The sequence below is a fragment of the Emys orbicularis genome (genome assembly GCF_028017835.1).
Source record: "Emys orbicularis isolate rEmyOrb1 chromosome 12 unlocalized genomic scaffold, rEmyOrb1.hap1 SUPER_12_unloc_1, whole genome shotgun sequence".
NCBI classification, from domain to species: domain Eukaryota; kingdom Metazoa; phylum Chordata; order Testudines; family Emydidae; genus Emys; species Emys orbicularis.
Window position 1 is genome coordinate 180,752 of NW_027045136.1, and position 13,140 is coordinate 193,891.

Genomic DNA, 13,140 nt, shown 5'->3' on the forward strand with positions numbered 1-13,140 from the left:
CTGACTGCGGAGTCGGGGGGCAGGGCCCTCTGGCTCCCCCAGGACCCCGCCCGGGCGGACTCGCTGCGGGAAGCGCACAGTGGGGCAGGGGATGCGGGATGCTCTGGGGTCAGACCCAGGAAGGTGAAGCCGTGTGAGCTTCTTGCCCTGGAGACAGTCTGCTCCGAGAGAGGAGGCTCCCCCAGAGTCCTGCCTGGCTTCGTAGGGAGCAGCTCCAGAGCATCGCCCGGGGACTCCAAGACAACTGGTGGCAGCGGTGGGATGTACTGCACCCCTGTGGACAGCGCTTCCTGGAGTAAGTGACTGGGGAGCAGTAAAACGAACGGGGGATACTGAGGACCAGGTGTGCTGAAGGCTTAGAGAGGGACAGTTTCAGGGGACGGTTAACCCCTGGGAGTGTGTGACCAGTGAGAAGGACTTTTGCAGTGACAGGGTTCCCCTGGGGATTGCAGCGAGCGGTCCCAGGGGTGGAGGAGTCTGCAGCTCGACCCTGGCAAAGAGGTGGTGACCTGGAGAAGGGCTGACACACTAGGGGTTCTTCCTGGAAACCATGGGGGAGCTGAGAGCACACAGGCTTGTGAGTCCACAGCAACTTTGGTACAGTGAAGTGATGGCCTATCACCATCTCCTCAAGAAGGACATTGTAATCCTGTGTAAAAAGAGAGGGGTATGCATTGGGAAGTTCACCAAGACCCAGTTAATCGTGCAACTGGAGGACGAGGACCGCTCTAAGGAGCAGATTCCTGACCCAGACGGGGCTACAAGAGGAACTGGAAGCAGCAGGAGCAGTAGCCAGGCATCCCCAAGACTCCTGTCTCCGACCAGACGGGGTCTTCACGATCGGGTTCCCCATCGGGGGATCGGAGATGGATGGGATTAGAGCTGAGTCCGAGAGAGAGAGAGGACCGTGAGAGACAGCAAGAGCCCGAGAAAGAGCTGCAGGAGAAGCAGCAGCAGCATGGACTGGCGATAGTGGAGCGGAGAGGCATAGGGGGCTTCCCAGGGATGAGTGGGGATAGACCCCGGGCTGCCAGTTCCGCAGGGAGCCTCGACACTAAATTGCTGCCCCTGGTTAAGGGGGGGGGGGTGTGGATGCCCACCGCACGGCCTTCACGCAGGCGGGTGATTTGAACCAGGGGGACCCTGCGGAAAAGCCTCTGTATCTAGCTCCCTTGCTGGGTCCCAAGGCCATAGACGCTGTCAGCCAGATGGGTGGGGTGGTGGACAGGCTCCCACTCCTGGCCCTGGCTTATATGTCTGCGTGGAGTCTCCTGGGCTCAGGCCCCTCGGACCCCCAGTGGGAGCGGAAGGTGGGGGTCAATGGGGAGACGTTCCTGGGGTGGCGAGACCCTGGGACAGAGAGAACTGTTGTTGGGCCCCAGGTGGTGCAGCCGCAGATGCTGAGGGGCTGGGTGACCTGGGTGAAGGTCCTCGGGATGAAGCCCCTCACCCTGCCTATGGCCCGGATCCCTGTGCAGACCCAGGAGGGGTCGGGCTGGCTGGTCGTTGGGGTTCTCCAGGATATTGGCTGTGAGGTCCTGGTGGGGGGTGACTGTGTCTCTTTGGGACAGGATCCAGGCCCTGCTCCTCTGACGGCCAAGGGTTTGAATTTGAATCCAGGGAACCAATCGGCTGAGACTAAGCGGTCAGTGAAAATGCAAATGACCTGGCTGGCAGGAGGGAGGGGCTGCTGGGCTCAGGTTACCTGCCTGTCTGTCACCAGACCCCTGGGGCTGAGTGGGAGGGAGAGATGCTCCCTGCCCCCCTGCACACCGGAGAGGGGGCTCACGCTGGCTCTGATGCTGTGACCAGAGCAGAGAGTTCGCTGCCTGCCCCCACTGGGACAGCCTGGGCAGCGCTGAGCACAGTGGGAGCTGGGACCCCAGCTGAGTGGGGGGACACCCAGGCAGGGCAGGTCGGCTGCCAACCAGGTTTGCCTGGTCCAGACGTGCTGCTGGGAAGTGATTCCATGGCAGGGAGGGGGCTCTGGATATAGTGGGGCCCCCCAGCAAGGCGATCCGGTTGGGGAAGAAATGCATCCTGGTGGTGATGGATTTCGCCAACCGCTACCCAGGGGTGGGGATCTGCCCTCCGCGAGGCAGACGTGCTGCTGACCATCTTCAGCAAAGTGGGGGTCCCCATCAAGGTCCTTACAGACCAGGGGTCAAATTTCATGTCAGCCTGGCTCCGAGGCTTGTGGGAGAAATGTGGGGTCTGGCCCTGGACCTCTGCATATCACCCTCAGTCCAACGGGCTGGTGAAGAGGATCAGAGATTGGCCCGTTCTCCAGACCAAGAAACAGGTCCAGGCCTTTATCAGGATGGCGGGGTACTACTGGGGGTTTGTACCCCACTTCAGCTCCTTAGCTACTCCCATCACCAAGCTATGTAAGAAGGGGAAGCCAGACGAGGTGGTCTGGACCGAGCAGTGCCAGAGGGTTCTCTGTGCGCTGAAGGAGGCTCTAATCCAGGGCCTGGTAAATCTGGTAAACCCGGACAGTGTTCACCGACGCCTCAGACGCAGGGCTGGGCGCTGTGCTGATGCAGGCCGATGCTAAGGGGGAGACACCCCATTGGGTGCCCAAGCAAGAAGCTGCTGCCCCGGGAGCAGAACTACATGGCCATGAAGAAGTAATGCCTGGCCATGGGGCAGGCCCTTAAAAAGCTGTGTATACTGACCCCTCTGCCCTGACGTGGCTGCATCCAATGAAAGGGGCTGATGCTGAGCAGCGGGTGACAGAGAGACCTGGTCAGAGGGTGGCCAAGGTCAAGAGGGGGGCTCTTAACCAAGAGAGCCCGAATCACACCCCTCCAAACTGGAGCCCTGGGAGAAGACCCGATCTCAGTTTGAACCACAGGGGTATTGGGGTGGAAAAAGGGCACGGGCATCAAGCACACCCAGCCCAAGGAAGGGCGTAAAACTGGAACGGCCTGGTGTAACTCCCACCAAGGAACGGGAGAGATGCTGGGGCATCCATGGGAATGTTGGTGGGTTCAAACTTCCCCAGGTCACCGGCTAAAGTGACCTCACTCAGTTTGGTCTCGAAGGGGGGAGAGATGTGACGAAGTGGGAATGTTCTTAATGTTTTCTCTGAATACTGTGTGGGTGCCTCAGTTTCCCCTATGCAGTTCTTAAGTCTCTAGGTGGTGGGATAAGGGGGTGTAATTGTTGCAGAGCAAAGGGCCAGTGTACATAAATGGCCGACACTCTGTCTCCTGGCAACTGATGGTCTGGGCCCCTCCCCCCTGCAAGGTGATAGCTAGAGGTGTTGGAGAACAAAGGAATCAGGTGACCTCCTGGCCCGGGAAAGGGACAAAGCCCGAGGAGGAGGGGCTGGAGGGTGAGTCAGTTTGGAGCTGGCTGGGGTTGTGGAGTGAGTGCAGACCTGGGTGTCTGGTTCCCTGCCCCCCAAAATGGACCCGACTGAGGGGTCCTGTTCTCTGTACCTACAAGCTCTGTTTTAGATCGTGTCCCTGTCATCTAATAAACCTGTTTTACTGGCTGGCTGAGAGTCACGTCTGACTGCGGAGTCGGGGTGCAGGACCCTCTGGCTTCCCCTGGGCGGACTCGCCGCGGGAAGCACACGGTGGGGCAGGGGATGCTGGATGCTCCGGGGTCAGACCCAGGAAGGTGGAAGCCGTGTGAGCGTCTGGCCCTGGAGACAGTCTGCTCCATGGGAGAGGAGGCTCCCCAGAGTCCTGCCTGGCTTCGAAGGGAGCAGCTCCAGAGCGTCGCCCGGGGACTCCGGGACAGCCCCGTTGATGGAAATGGCCTTGCCGGCCGAGCGCGCGTGGAAGTTGTTGGCAGCCACTCGTCCACTTTAAGCTCCCTCCCTTCCAGCCTTCGCGGATCCCACGGGTCCCGCAGCGATGGGGGCGGGCGGAAGTGACCCACAATGGACGCTGCTGGGAGTCGTCGTCATGGCGTGCGGGCGGGTCGAGGCTTCGGCCACTTGTGCGTTGACTTGGCGGGGATGGGGGGTGGGGCTGTAGCTTGGCCACTTCTTCGCCGCCCCGGCTGCTCTATTCAGCAAGCGCCCAGCCCGCCTCCAGCTGACGGGGGTGCTCGAAAACACACACGAAAAATTGTTCCTCCCGGACAACCTTGGCCAGCTGCCGTCAACACATAAGCCTTGAAACGCTTCCGTGTTATGACATGGGATGTCCGAATGCTTCTTCATCGTCCAAATCCAGCTGACCCCTGCGCTCTGGCTGCTCGGATACTCAGCCCCGGCGCCATTGCAGCGCTGAACAAGATGTGATGAGATGTTTCTTGTGGAAGGGACGGCCACGAAACCCGCCGGGTGACTTGGGCATCGGTGTCACAATGAGAAAGAATCTCGTTTGGAGAGCCTGCCCATCGGGATAAATCGTAGACTCGTAGGACTGGAAGGGACCTCAAGCGATCATCTAGTCTAGTCGTCTGTCCTCATAGCAGGACTCTCAACCTTTCCAGACGACTGTCCCCCTTTCGGGAGTCTGATTTGTCTTGCGTACCCCAAGTTTCACCTCACTTAAAAACGACTTGCTTACAAAATCAGGCGTAAAAATTCAGAATTGTCCCAGCGCACTGGTACTGACAAATTGCCGACTTTCTCATTGTTACCATCTAGTTATAAAATAAATCGATGGGAATATAAATATGGTACTTCCATTTCCGTGTGATACATGACCCCGTTTTCCACTTGTGAGCCTTGGCATTCTGGGAGGCGGTGAAACGACAGCAACAATGACGTTTTTCTCCACATAGAGTCTATTCCGACTCTCAAGGCCGGAGTTGGGGGCGTGGCAAGCGGGGTGAAGCTAAATTGCTCGGGCTTCGACTTTCTGCGCTGGGCCCCAGTGAGTCTAACGCCAGCCCATAAAAATAAACTCGCAACTCGCTTTGGAGTTGCGACTCACAGTTTGAGAACCACTGATGTCGTAGATAGAGCAGCATAAACAAGTCAGTGTCTGTGTGAAATCTTCGTGTGTCCTGACTTCGCTCCTGCTTTTCAAGTAGCCGGTTGTACAACTAGGCAAATCTCTAGATGAGTTGATGTCCCCCCTGGAAGACCTGTGCGTACCCCCTGGGGTACATGTATCCGTGCTTGAGAACCCCTAGAATAAATGACAGATCAAGGAAATGCCGACTGAACAGTGCCTGTGCCCTGACAATGACTAACCCTAATGAGGGGAAGGAGCCATTTTGCTCCTAACTAAATGATCTCGTTTCATTGACTCCCCAGGAAAATGAGTGGATTCGCCTCGGTGACTTTAACCATTCTCCGTGGCATGGCCTCTGTGGCAAACATGGCAAGATGAACAGTAACGGCGTACTTCTGCTGGTGGTGTGCGTCGGGCACCAGTTACTTATCACAAATGCTGGCTTTCGGCTCCCCGAGAAATACAATCCAACCTGAACATGCCCTCCCTTGCATTGTTGGCATCCAATTGACTACAGGTTGGTTTGACAGCGGGACCTATGGGCTGGGAGGGTCAAGCTGACCTGCAGTGAGAACCAACCTCAGGGCAGACTCTCAGGAAGCGGGGCACGAGCCCCCAGTTGGCTGTGAGTGCTACAGAGCAGAACCCCGTTTATCCCATCTAATTGGGACCCGGCTAGATTGGATAGTCAAAAGGGCCGTTAAGCCGGAGAATGGGAAAGTGCAGCGCTGCAGCGCCATCTAGTGGCTGCAGGAGAGATCGTCTGCTTCTGGGCCTGGGGTCCAGGTTAATGGAGGGTCGGATAAATGGGGTTCTACTGTACTTAGATGTCACCAGCCACGTATCAAGTGTATAACAGGCTAACCATGGAGTCACAGACAGTCCCCTTGTGCACTTTCTTGTCAAGCTTGTCAAGATCGATGGTCCCGTATACCAAAAATCACAACAATATTCAGTCCACACAAGAAATCCACTTCCTGGACACTACAGTGCAAATAAGTGATGGTCACATAAACACCACCCTATACCGGAAACCTACTGACCGCTATACTTACCTACATGCCTCCAGCTTCCATCCAGACCACATCACACGATCCATTGTCTACAGCCAAGCCCTTTGCTCCAATCCCTCAGACAAACACCTACAGGATCTCTATCAAGCGTTCTTAAAACTACAATACCCACCTGGGGAACTGAAGAAACAGATTGACAGAGCCAGAAGGGTACCCAGAAGTCACTACTACAGGACAGGCCCAACAAAGAAAGTAACAGAATGCCACTAGCCGTCACCTACATCCCGCAACTAAAACCTCTCCAGCACATCATCAAGGCTCTACAACCTATCCTGAAGGACGATCCATCACTCTCACAGATCTTGGGAGACAGGCCAGTCCTCACTTACAGACAGTCCCCAAACCTGAAGCAAATACTCACCAGCAACTACACACCACACAACAGAAACACTAACCCAGGAACCAATCCCCGCAACAAACCCTGTTGCCAACTCTGTTCACATATCTATTCAAGGGACACCATCATAGGACCCAACCACATCAGCCACACCATCAGGGTTCGTTCATCTGCACATCTACCAATGTGATATATGCCATCATATGCCAGCAATGCCCCTCTGCCATGTACATGGGCCAAACCAGACAGTCTCTACACAAAAGAATAAATGGACACAAATCAGACATCAAGAATTGTAACATACAAAAACCAGTAGGAGAGCACTTCAGTCTCCCTGGACACTCAATAACAGACTTAAAAGTGGCCATTCTGCAACAAAAACACTTCAAAAACAGACTTCAACGAGAAACTGCAGAACTGGAATTAATCTGCAAACTTGACACCATCAAATTAAGCCTGAATAAAGACTGGGAGTGGCTGGATCACTACAAAAAGTAATTTTCCCTCTGTTGCTACTCACACCTTCTTGTCAACTGCTGGGAATGGGCCACATCCACCCTGATTGAATTGGCCTCGTTAGCACTGACCCCCCACTTGGTAAGGCAACTCCCATCTTTTCATGTGCTGTATATTTATACCTGCCTGCTGTATTTTCCACTCCATGCATCTGATGAAGTGGGTTCTAGCCCACGAAAGTTTATGTCCAGATAAATGTGTTAGTCTCTAAGGTGCCACAAGGACTCCTCGTTGTTTTTGCTGATACAGACTAACACGGCTACCCCTCTGAAACAATAGTCAAGTTACTCCCAGTCCCAAAGGACCCGTCACTGACCTCAGGTCAATTGCCCCTTCGATCTCACACCAAAGACAAGGCTTGTAGCCAATCCTATAATAAACTGTTGAAAGCTTTATTACCTAGCAACGGGAAATCAGAGAGTTATTGACAAGGTTAAAGCAGGTAAACACACATACAAATGAGTTACAGGCTTAAGTTTCAAAAGGTGAATAGAAGCTTCTATAATAAGGTCTGGTCTAGGCTACAGACTAGGTCGACGCAAGGCAATTTATGGCAACTTGCCTATGGACGTGTCTACACTAAAATTGTGCTCCCACAAAATTGGCTGTTACTGGCTTTCAGAAGTCGTCCCGCAGCGCCCCGCACCGACAGTACAATCGGGATAAGTGCTGTGAGGACGCACACCACCAACACAAGGAGCAAAGTGTAGACGCCACAAGTGATGTCATTACTGCGGCAGCTGTATGCCAACGTAAGTTAGGTCGTCTTCATTTTGTAGCATAGACCTGCCCTACGCAAATATGTCTTTTAGGGCTAATCCAGGGATCTTCTTCTTATGCTTATTAATCCTCTCCCCTCAGACTCAAAGCAGCTCCTCCTTGTTAGGGCTTTTTATTCCTTTCCCGCTTCTGGTTCGAGTTGCAGATTTAGCTGTTGGGAGGAAGTCAGTTGCACGGCTCCTCTTCATAGGGTGAGGGGAGCAATCCACAAAATCGTTGGTCTTCTGATGTTCCACTATGGTTCATCTGGGGTTGACGGGCCGTTTTCCGTTGGGCAAGACATATCTCCTCCTGCTGGCAGCTAGTATTTCACGCTTGCTAATGCTTCTCTCCTGTCGGCTGATGTCCAAAGTTTCAATGCAAACCCATCAGTATTACCTTATAGCGTGGGCTACAGCAGTTGTTCTCAAACTTGGGCCGCCGCTTGTTCAGGGAAAGTGCCTGGCGGGCCGGGCCGGTTTGTTTACCTGCTGCGTCCGCGGGTTCGGCCGATCGCAGCTCCCACTGGCTGCGGTTTGCAGCTCCTCGGCCCACGCTGCTTTGTGCAGCCCCCATTGGCCTGGAGTGGCGAACCGCGGCCAGTGGGAGCCGTGATCGGCCGAACCTGCGGACGCGACAGGTAAAGAAACCGGCCCAGCCCGCCAGGGGCTTTCCCTGAACAAGCGGCGGCCCAAGTTTGAGAACCACTGGGCTACAGGGCTATAAGTGAGATTAGTGCAGGTGGCAACTCACGAGCATTTCATGAAGTCTAAACACTCAACACGGTTTTAGAACTCTGACACCTATTTTAACAACTCTACCATACAGGTTGAGCCAGACTGGTTCCAGCTACTTGTCAGCGTTCAGCTGAGACCGGTTTTGGCATGAGCAGGCACCCGGTTTGCCAGCATCATTGTGAGTATAACCCGAGTATTATACGGAGCTGATTGGTGGACTGCCCACCATCTTGTTGAGTTGGAGTTTTCCCTTTTTATTTGGCCAAAAATGCACAAAACCCAGTCCGCCAAGCATCTAACTGTTGCCTGGTTGTAAGAGCTGTTGACTGCCAAACAATTTTCAGCTACGATTTTGGAAACTCTTCCAACGATCAGTGATGAGGCATCTGCCAAATGCGTGCTACAATCTAAAATACTGTTGTGGACTGCGCCGGATGTAAGAAACACCATCATGCAAACTGGTTTGCTGATCACGATCCTGAAATATCGAATCTTCTTGATGCCAAACAGCAAGGATGTGATGTGCTCTTAGCTGACCCGTTCTCCGAGTCGAAAAAGGCCAGATAGATAGTAGCTTGTGGCACTCTTCAGCGCAAACTCCACCAAATGCAAAATATGTGGCTTGACCGCAGAGTGGATGAACGCCAGGTCCTTGTGTCGAAAAAGTGACTCCAGAAGCTTCTATGATGAGGTACAGCCCTACCCGATTTGCCTTGATGCCGCTAACAAGTGCTGATGGCAAACTTTTTATCAAGGATTGCACTGCCGTCCACCAACGGCGGCGTGAACACTTTTGGGAATTACTTAATTGTCTCTCTACTGTCTCTGAGTCACTGAATAATGCCCACAAATAGCCTGCATCTTACACACTTGCAGATCCACCCACGTGAGCTGCGGTGTTGAAGGCCATCCAGGCAATGAAAAACAACAAATCTCCTGGTCACGATGCTATTTCAGCTGAAGTTTTGAAACACAGAGGAAACCTTCTCTTTGACGGGCTTTGTGCATTCTTCTCACGTGTCTCTGGCTTCAAGGAGTCACACCACAATCATGGAAAGAGGCCAAAATTATCACGATCTATAAGCACAAAAGCTCAAATAGCAACTGTGGTAACTGCTGCGGCATCTGCTTCCTCTTCACGGCCGGTAAGATTCTTGCTTGGATCCAGCTTCTGAGCCAAATTATCGACAAAGTCACAGTGCAGCTTTTGTGCTCCCCGGAGCACTGTTGACGTGATTTGCATCCTTCAACAAATACAGGAAAAATATCGCGAACAGCATCAACCTTTGTACATCATCGTTCCTGGTCTAAGCTTTCGACATGGTCAACCCCCACTGCCATCTGGAAAGTCCTTGCTAAATCTGGACATCCAGACAAATGTATTAACAACAGTCGGCAATGCCACAAAGGCTTGGTTGGAAGAGTTTGTGTGCATGGTGATCTAACAGACCTGTTTCCAATCACGAATGGGGTGAAGCAAGGATGTGTCCTTGCTCCTAGCCTTCTTGGTCTACAATGCTAGAGCAAGCCCTCCATGGCCCTTCAAATGGCATCTGTGATGTTGCACTCTATATGATTTTATGAAAATATGCTAATGAGTGTGAATATAATGTAACTGGAATATGCTTCATGCAAAAGGTCTCTTGTGAGGTATCATTACAAAGCTTATAATCTACTGAGTGTGATCATCCTATTTGTATAAATGTACCACTCTTGTATCTGAAACTAGAAATATGAAGTATAACTCTGAGGGCCTATTGTAATTATGCAAAGTGTGGGCCATTAATGGTGGTTTGGAATCTTGATGACTCCCATCAACTAGAACAATTGACTGTAGATGGCTCTGTTTACTTGTAAGTCTTCCTATATACCTGTGTGCTGGCAAGTGGGTAACGAAGTCTTACAGTGACATGTGATCATGTCACCTGAACTGGAATCCATCTTTAACCTGGTGCTTTTCCATTGAGAAGGACGGGTGGGAACCCAGAGAGGGACAAAGGATTCCTGCCTTGTACAAAGCTATATAAGGGGGTGGAACAGAACAAAGGGGGCTGCAATCATGAGAAATCCCCTAGCTACCACCTGAGCTGGAACAAGGGCTGTACCAGGGGAAAGGATTGGGCCCAGACTAGGAAGGTGTCCAGTCTGTGTAAGAAGCTTATTGAAACATCTCTGAGGGTGAGATTTTATCTGTAATCAGTTATTTTTACTGTATTAGGCTTAGACTTGCGTGTTTTGTTTTATTTTGCTTAGTAATTCACTTTGTTCTGTCTGTTACTACTTGGAACCACTTAAATCCTACTTTGTATACTTAATAAAATCACTTTTTACTTATTAATGAACCCAGAGTAAGTATTAATACCAGGGTGGGGGGGGCAAACAGCTGTGCATCTCTCTCTATCAGTGTTACAGAGGGCGAACAATGTAAGCTTTATACAGGGTAAAATGGATTTATTTGGGGTTTGGACCCCATTGGGAGTTGGGTATCTGAGTGCTGGAGACAGGAGCACTTCTTAAGCTGTTGTCAGTTAAGCCTGCAGCTTTTGGGGGACGTGATTCAGACCTGTGTCTGGGTTTGTAGCAGGCTAGCGTGTCTGGCACAACCAAGCAGGGTCCTGAAGTCCCAAGCTGGCAAGGGAAACAGGCTCAGAGGTAGTCTCAGCACATCAGGTGGCAGTTCCCAAAGGGGAGTTCTGTGATCCAACCCTTCACAGCATCTCTATAGTGGCAAGCTTTTGATTCTCTCTCGTCTACATGCAACTATCAAGGAGATTGAAGCATTGATCCAGGAACTGCTCTACACCAATGATGTCCCCAGCCTCTGTTTGCCAGAAGCTGGGAATGGGCGACGGAATGAATCACTGGATGACTCCCTGTTCTGTTCATTCCCTCTGAAGCACTTGGCATTGGCCACTGTCGGCAGACAGGACACTGGGCTAGATGGTCCTTCGGTCTGACCCAGTGTTGCCGTTCTTGGGTGCTTATGACTGTCCCTTGGTAGCACAATCTGAAGGAGCAGGACAAAATCTTACAACCCGCTTGGCTGGGGCAGCTGGTAAGGTTGGCCTTGCCATCAGCCGAACGAGACTATGAACAGCCAGTCGCTCAACAGCTTTCCCCTGATCCATCAGTCCGCAGGGAGGATACCCCGCTCCGAGCTGCCAGGGAGTTCACTGACTCGGCGGCAGGTTAAATAAGGCAGCAACAATCAATTGTGAAGTGGATGCGCGAAATAAGAACGCACGTGGTCGCCTTTTCAGCGACTCTGGGTGCAGCACACAATGTGTCAGTGGACAAAACACAAAGTCTAGAATGCCCTTGTGGTCACAACATTGCTCTACGGGCAGGAAACCGGGACTTTACAAAGCTTGTCCGTTTCCAGCTGTTTCCAACGACTGCTGGGCCTCAAAGGAAGGACTGGGGGCCAGTGCACAAGTCTTGGTTTGGTTGGTATCAAGGCTCACTTGATTTGCACCCAACCGAGACGAACCGGCTGGAGACCTGTCTAGCAAAGCAAATTCTATCTCCCAGTTTAAGCTCTGGCACCGGGAGGCGGCTGGAATTCTTGGACGAGGTTCTGGAACAAAACCTGCACGAGGTGAATATTTCTGCCTTGATCTTCACGTGGCCAGCAACCGCCGGCACCACACGGCGCCAGGCCCCAACCGGGCGACTGGCTCTTGGTGTTCCGGGCGGCCAACGTTGTTCTTCCCAAATTGGTCTGGGGAGCCGGGCGAAGACCCGTGGGTACAAACTGCAATTGTCCAGGTTGTCCTGGGTGACGGGGATGGGAACCAGACCGATGGGCAGCCGGCTGGCAGTGCGGCCGGGGGGGAAGCGAGGGAAGCCCTGGCCCGGGCAGCAGCATTCCCTGGAACAACAGGCAGGTGAGGGATGCCCCTGGAATGGGACCCAGACAATGGGAAACCCCCACCCCACAGGAATGTGCCTGGCCATTGTTCCAGCAGAGTGAGAGAATCCATGGGGCAGCCAGCCAGGGCCACCAGCAGAGCTGGGGTGGGGGGAGGGGAGGGGGCTAGGATCCCAGGGGCTGCAGGTCGGGAGTGAGGGGCACCTATCTCAGCGCTGCCAGTGCCCCTCATTCCCGACCCGCAGCCCCTGCTAGCCCAGCCCTGCCGGTGCCCCTCACTCCCGACCCGCAGCCCCTGCTAGCCCTGCCCTGCCTCCCACAGCCCTGCCGGTGCCCCTCACTCTCGACCCGCAGCCCCGCTAGCCCAGCTCTGCCCCCCTCAGCCCTGCCGGTGCCCCTCACTCCCAACCCGCAGCCCCTGCTAACCCAGCTCTGCCCCCCACAGCCCTGCCGGTGCCCCTCACTCTCGACCCGCAGCCCCGCTAGCCCAGCCCTGCCGGTGCCCCTCACTCCCGACCTGCAGCCCCTGGGATCCTAGCCGCCCCCCGCTCAGCTCTGCCGGTGGCCCTGGCTGGCTGCCCCACGGATTCTCTCGCTCTGCTGGAACAATGGCCAGGCGCATTCCTGCGGGATGGGGGTTTCCCATTGTCTGGGTCCCATTCCAGGGGCATCCCTCACCTGCCTGTTGTTCCAGGGAATGCTGCTGCCCGGGCCAGGGCTTCCCTCGCTTCCCCTTTGGCCTGGCACATCCCCCCAGGCCGCTCTCCCTGCTACCTGCCCATCGGTCTGGCTAGCAATGCTGTGGGGTCTAGTGGCCAGAGCAGAGGGGGCTGGGGGCCAGGATTCCTGGGTTCTCTCCCTGGCTCTGGGAGGGCAGTGGGGGCTGGGGGCCAGGACTCCTGGGTTCTCTCCCTGGCTCTGG